Consider the following 7,407-nt stretch of genomic DNA (forward strand, 5'->3'; position numbering starts at 1 on the left):
TCCCCTCCCTCCTATCTTCCGTCCTTTATTACTAGTTATTATTGTTAGTCTCTTACTTTGCCTAATTTATAAATTAAACTTTATCATAGGTACGTGTGGATGAAAGGGGCCACATGCTGACCTGACAAGCTCAGGGGAGGCCTGCATGGCAGTCTTGAAAACTCAGAGACCTAAAGTAACCACAAAGGATGGTCTGAAATTAAAGTTAACTAAAGCGCGGCCTTGAAAACTACACAGTTCTATCAATTAAAAATGCACCTGGCATGGCATTGGGTATATCTAGTCTCTGGCCTACAAGGTCAGACAGCTAATTTAACTCCCCCATTATTCAAGCAGACTAGAAAGCAAGTTACTTTTTCAGAATAAGAGGCTGTCCAAAGAATAGCAGACAATTCCAAACAGTAGTTTTACAGAATAGGGGTTTTCCTTCACATTCCTCCCCACCTTGTCCCACAAGCTTTTCAGCCTTGTGGTACAACAACCACGGGATATTACGGTGAACAGGGGTGTTGATCGATCTTTTACTACTTCCTGCTGGAAAGGGACGACGTCCAAGGGGTTAACATCCCATTTCTTCCTCTTGGAAAGGTTTGTAGGGAATTCTTCTGGCTTGTAGGACCATTATGAAGTTTAAAAGTATCTAGATGGGATGAGATAAAGCAAGTTAACAGATTTAGAAGACATGCTCCTGTCTAGATCCCCCATTTCTAGATCACCGCCCCCCCCCAATGCAGTCCAGGACTCAGATAACTTCTGTTTTTATCTTGTTTCTTTTTTTTGTGTAGGAAGCAGTAATTTTATGTTGCTTCTGTATTTCAGCAAGGGAAGAAGAGTTCTTCTCCTGGGACTAGCCTCGGGTTCCTGCGGCATTTATAAAAAGACAAAATGAGAATTACTAGAAAGAGAAGAACAGTGATTATCCAGAAATACCAGAGCATTTTTCCTTTAAGAGAAGATAAGAAAGAAATTGTAAGGAAGAATTCAGAGTGTTCTCTGAATCCTTTGGAGCAGGTTGATTGGCCAGGTCCATTGTCTTCTTGAGGGTGATCTGCAGTAGGTGTGTCTGGTCAGAGGTCATCCTCCAGTCAGGCTCCTTGCTGTCCTGGGCACAGAAGGAGCTGGGCTTGTGACCTGGCAGAGACAAACTATAACAAATGGTCCAGTGGGAGGGAAGGAAAAAATTTCATCTTTAACAACCTCTATTAAAATAGGATTTTTCTCCTTAAAACTCCTCTATGGTTATCAAAAGTCAAATTAAGACTAATTTATCTACCGTATTCAATTTGGTCTGATGTTTGCATAAATACAACAAGAATGTTAACTGACTATCTTTGCTGGAATTTCATGATTGAATCTTAATGTTCCCCGTAGGGCCAGGAAGCCAAGCCATCCAGCTGCCATCAGGCCTGCCTGCAGTATCTGCTGAGTTAGGTGAATCCCTCACCTTTAGCAACTCCACCTGAGCCCACGCTCTCTAGGCTTTAAGGCCCATTTCAGTAGCCCTCCTACTCGTTGCGGCCCAGAGTGAGTGGGGGTTCCACAGGAACGCAGAGGCGTCCTTGTTGCTCTCCTTCTACTTTGACCAACCGCCAGTGATGGTAGGGCATGGGCCTGACGCTCCAGTGCCAGTCATCTTCAGGGCTCCCAAGCAGGATACCAGGCTTTTCCCATGGCACTCTTATTGGCTTCAAGTCTTTAGAGTTCAGACAGGTCTCTTTAAAACATGATACTCCAGTCAAAGTTTTCTGTTAATAAAACCACTATTAGGAACCAGTGTTATTGAATCTATGCAAAGAAATGTATTGCCATGATTTATTAAGCATTGCCAAATTCTAGAGGAATTATATAAGGAGAAAAACATACTGACCTGACCTGCTCCAAGATTTCCTGATTTTCCCTGCCAGTCCCTTTTCATGGACTCTTCAGAATAATATAACCATCTTTAAATGACAAGAAGAAATTTATAATATGTCTATATTCAAATAGATAGTTATAGCTTCCCCTGTAGTAAGGCTCCCCTTACTTGACTTGATCTCTCAGATCGGACTAAGGGAGCTTTATTTCCTTACAGGGTTTTACATGTCACAGGTCCTCACAGGGTCTGTAATTCCTGTAACAGAGGGCTGGTATTTACCACTTCACTACTTCCTTCTGTTCCAAACAGGCCTTCCCCAGTTTCCTACAGTTGAGGTTTGTACCATCCCTGACATGGGCATGGTCACACAGGCCTGCAAGACAGTATACAGGCTGCCAACTGTTAACTGTCTCTTAATAGAGACCAAAACCTGATGGTTATTTTTCTTTGCCCAGTTGGGCACTTGCCCTCTAGGCAGCTACAGCTACATTCAAACCATCAAAGGTTAATATAACATATTAATACAATGAAACATAATATTGGCACCATGGCCGCTTCAGGCAGCTAAACCTTCTGCTACTACACATGAGATACGGTAGGGCTATATAAACATCTTAAGGAGGTGACTAAAGTCTACTCCTGACCTTCCTATATAAGGCAAAATTGTCCTTGTCTCTTTGGAGCCATGTCCATGAAGATGCAGGCATCGTCTAAATTTATTATACAGTTTTCTGCAGGTTACTGTCTGTTGGCAGCCATTAGAAATATTGGCTTAGACAAGGCCATCTTAAGAACTGTAAGTTTCTGGTTCCTTCAGAAACTCCTAATTACTAGAAACCACCTGTGTCTTGCAATTTGGCCAGCAGTAAAAAGACAAACTGCTCCCACACAGCTGCTAATTCACACCTCCCCACTGATAAGCACACAGCCATCCGAAGGCCGCTAAATCACGCATCTCTGCTGATAAGCACAGCCATCCGGAGCCTACTAAATCTCTAGTGATAGGTTACTGCCCATAGGTTACTGCCCATAGACCCCTTTACCCCCCCCCCGTCCCTAAAACAGTATATATTCTGCCGCTGTAAGAATAAAATTTGAGGCTTGATCAGAATCCTGTCTTGCCTCCATTCTTTCGTGTCCCTTGCTTGTCTCATTCTCCTAGGGTGTCTCTTCGTTCCCTCGTTGTTGTCCCGCAGGTCGTGCACTGTGTGCACTGTGGCCAGTTCTTCTTTCTAACTATAAACACAGTCTGTCCAATTTCCTTAATATGTGTCCTGGCACAGGAGAAGGTTGTTTTGCTGTATACAGGTAGCTTAACCCCTATACAACTGGGCTTGGACCTCTGCCTAGCAAACTGCAGTCTATATGTTCAATATGCAGCCTCCGGTTCTCCTAACCCGATGAGGTTTCAGCCAATCTCTGAGTCAGACTCCTCCTCTCTTGGAGAATTTCAAAGTCCTGATGGCTCCCATGTCTAGGGAGAGTGCCCTTTTCTTTGCCTTTTTGTTAACCCTATTTATTAGTCAAGTATCCTTGACTTCCCACCAGTCCCCTTTGTGGCAGAGCAACAACCAGGCCTCTTCCAAGGGAGTGCACTGGAAGGGGCTATTAGCCCCTGAAGGGGATAGTAGCCCCTCCTCTTCCAGCAGCAACAGGTACTGAACCCTTTCAGTACATTTGCAAACAGGGAGATTTCGCTAGCTCTATCCACAGCTTTTATAGATCCCAGGCTTGCTGCTCTATTCCTGGGGCTGTAGGAAGGCTAGTACCAGTCACTGGCTTCTGTTTTAACTGTTGTAGCCAGTAAGCTAAAGGCCCAAGTCTTGTATTGCTTGTTGTAAGTACTCCTTACTCTCTGGGCAATAGAGGGGCAGCTCTAGTGGCAGGTAAATTTCTGCTTTCCCCACTTCTCTTGCTGCTGCTTCTTCTTTCAGGGCCGCAGCAGGCAGCTCAGGCATCCAGTCCCCCTTCTTCGACCTGGCTCTCAGGGGCTGAGTCTGCCTGGCAAACAGTTCTAAATCACCAGGGAAGCTGCAGACTTCAGCTCTGTTTCTCCTCCACTTTTCTCCTGGGAGTTTAGTTGTTTTTAATGTATTAGAATTCTTTATTCTTAGAAACTTTAATCTTTTAATGATTACCAAAAGTGAACAGTCAGCAATTTTAGATTAATATTTATGAACACATTTTAAAGTACTTTTACTCTTAAGATATATCTAGACCTTGAAGTTAGTTGATAACGCACCTACTAGCAGTCTGCAGCCAGTAACATAACTGCTAACACCCCCCTTCATTGTCTCAGCCCAGGCCCGTTGCTTTCCAGCACAGATTTCTTGCAGACAGAAAGCCTGGAAGCCACCTGAAATTCAGTTACAGATACTTTCAGAATCAGGATGAGGGAGGAAGGGAAAGACCAGGTTATGTCCTCTATGAGGATTCTAATAAATAACTGAAAACAGCAAGTCAAATAAAACACATAACCACAAAGACAAAGACAACAGACCACACGAGACACACAATCAGGGGTTAACGGGGTCTATAGACAGTTAATAATAACTTCAGCCTTAGGTGGCTCATGTTGGACTATGATGTCACAGGCAGGGTCAGGGCCAGTAAATCTCTCCTCCCTGCAGAGTTGTAAGCCCTCTGTGTCTACCAAAGAGATAAGAAAACCATAAATAACAAGTTCTTTGAAATTTACTACTTTGTTAATTTGCTAAGCAAATAGTTAACTTGAAAAGATTTCTCTCTTGCTTTTTTATAAGCAATCTCAGAACTAAGCAATCTTTGAACCTAGCCAGCCTTTATTTTAGCCTTTAAATCTACCCTAGAATTTCAAAATTTCAATTTAATACAGCGAATTTACAACCCAGGTGAGAGCAACTGATAGACAGAAATTTTTGTTAGTGAAGTGGGCTGATTCCTTCTGTAATGGCAAGCAAAAGACTCTGAGAACTGCTAGAGACTCTTGCAGCCCATCGCAGATCCAGTCCAAATGTTCAGCCAGATGAATTAACAGAATGTAGAATAAATCAAAATAGCTTTCACTTACACAGACCAGTTAATGAGTAGCCAACAGATAAAACACTCATACTCACATTCTCTCAGTAGACTAGCCCAGACTGGAGCTGAGCAAATAAACAAAACAATGCCCAACTCCCAAAATGGGCATGGAGGCACTCCTGGCACCCATGTCCCAGAACAGAATTCTCAACCAACGTCTTGGTGAGAACCTACCAGAGGAGTTAAGACTGCATCCAGTCCCCCTTCTTGGTAGCAAATTGGCTAGTCCCACACAAACAAACAGCTGTTCACTCAGAGTTTAAACAAATTCCCAAATTCTAAACAAATTCCAAATTCTAAGAAATTACAAATTCCAAATAAATTACAAATTCCAAATAAATTACAAATTCCAAACTCAAAACAAATTCCAAATTTCAAACAAATTCCGAATTCCAAACAAATCCCCAATTCCAAAGGGAGCTCTGTGGCTTCCCGGGAGGTGATCAAGCTCCCCTTCCATTCATTCCGAGTGGGCCAAATGGTAGGGGATTGGGGCCCCTACCTTACCAATTCTGTCAACAGGTCCCAAGGTGTGTCCGTCCACACTCTCCAGATGCTGGCCGGGTCCTGGGCTGAGGTCCGGGAGCGCCCGGTGTCCGTCCCCACCTGCTGGCCTTCGGAGCACACAGCAGAACCACTGCTTTGGAGTCACTCCTTCAGGAGCTGTGCGTGTCCTCTAGGGTCATGCCAGGGCATGCCTCCAGATTCCCCCGCTTCCTTCCACGCACCCCCCCCCCCCATTCATTTCTGCTAAATCAGCAGAGCGGCGCCTCCCGGGGCCTATCTGGCTCCCCCAGTCCTCAAACCCAGGCCACACCAGAGGCCAAGAGGCCACGATGGATGGTTCCCCAGTCTTCCCGAAATGTCAGGGAACCAATTATGTTATAGAAAAACCAGACAAGAACCAATAAGCACTCTGAGAGTTTGGAGTTACACTTTATTCACTGTGGCGGGCCTAGGGAAATGAATCCAAATTCTAAGCAAAGCTACAAGCAGAACTTCCCTTTTTATGGAAGAGCCAGCCTCTGGTGTGCTTGCTGGCAGGGGCCTTGAAAACTATACAGTTTTATCCAATTAAAAAATGCACCTGGCATGGCATTGGATGTATCTAGTCTCTGGCCTACAAGGTCAGAGAGCTAAGTTTATCTCCCCCACTATTCAAGCAGGCTGGAAAGCAAAGTTACCTTTTCAAAATAAGAGGCCGTCTAAAGAATAGCAGAGAATTCCAAACAGTAGTTTTACAGAGTAGGGGTTTTCCTTCACATCTAAGATAACATACCCTTGAAATGTCTGGGTAGCTTGTAACTTCCCTTTTTCTGGACCCCTTGGGGCACAACCTAATGTGCTGGGCACCAGGACAGATACCACAAATTCCTTCATTATTATGTTAATTGTTCCTGTGCCCACCTAAGTATGTGTCCGTCATTTTACTTTTTATCCAATCCCAGGGGTTTCCCCTTCTTTGCTTTATCCCACCTCCTTAATCTATCTCCAATGAATTTCATGTAACCCACTTACGTCCCTACTTTGATTGGAATGTATAAATACAAATGTAACCCGCCATTCTCCAGAGCATTATCTCAATTCGTTGAGGTTCTGCTTCCTGGCATATGTCGACAGTTTGGCTCAAATAAACTCACAAAAAGTCTTTACAGGTTTCAATGTTTTTTTTTTACATTAACATATGTATAGGGGAAAACAGAGTATATATAGGGTTTGGTCCTATCTGCCTTTTTAGGCATTCACTGGGGGTCTTAGAATGTATCCCCCTGCAGATGTGTTTGTGTGTGTCAGGTGGGGAGGCGATATTTGCCTCCCACAATTTACCATCTATAGAGACTCAAGGCTCTTTTCCTTTATCTTGTCACTTCTCTAAAAATTAATTGTTCCTTTGCTAAGAAGCTATATATATAAACTTACATTCTGAGCAAAACTTTGAGTTTCTTATCTCTGGGTACTCCCATATGTGTCATACATTATATACAGGTTAATAAACTTCTGCTTTTTTTTGTGTGTGTTAATCTGTTGTGTCAGTCCAATTTGCAGGGCCCCTTGTGAAAGCCTAAAATGGGTAGAGAAGGAGATTTTTCCTCTTCTACAGCAAAATGTCAAACAGGAATAAGATTTTAGAAGTGTTAGCTAACATCACAGCAGTAATCATATTGCAATATATAAATATGTCAAACTAACCCATTGTACACCTTAACTTACACATTATATGTGAATCATAACTCAATTTTTTAAAGTTTTTTTTTTTAATATAAGAAGGTAAAATCAACATGTTTAAGGTGAAATGAACCTGTTTCTGAGTACGATGGATTAGCTAGTGACTGACCCATGCTCACACCTCAAGCAACCAAGAAATAGAAGCAAAATAGAGAAATCATCTGTGTAAGGCAGAGGAGAGCTGCTGAATCAACAAGAACTGGAGAGGCTCAGCCTCCACAGGGGAAGAAACTTGGGGAGGGAGAGCTGGTTTCTGAGACACTTAA

This window comes from Myotis davidii, unplaced genomic scaffold (assembly GCF_000327345.1).
Source record: "Myotis davidii unplaced genomic scaffold, ASM32734v1 scaffold3064, whole genome shotgun sequence".
Classification (NCBI taxonomy): domain Eukaryota; kingdom Metazoa; phylum Chordata; class Mammalia; order Chiroptera; family Vespertilionidae; genus Myotis; species Myotis davidii.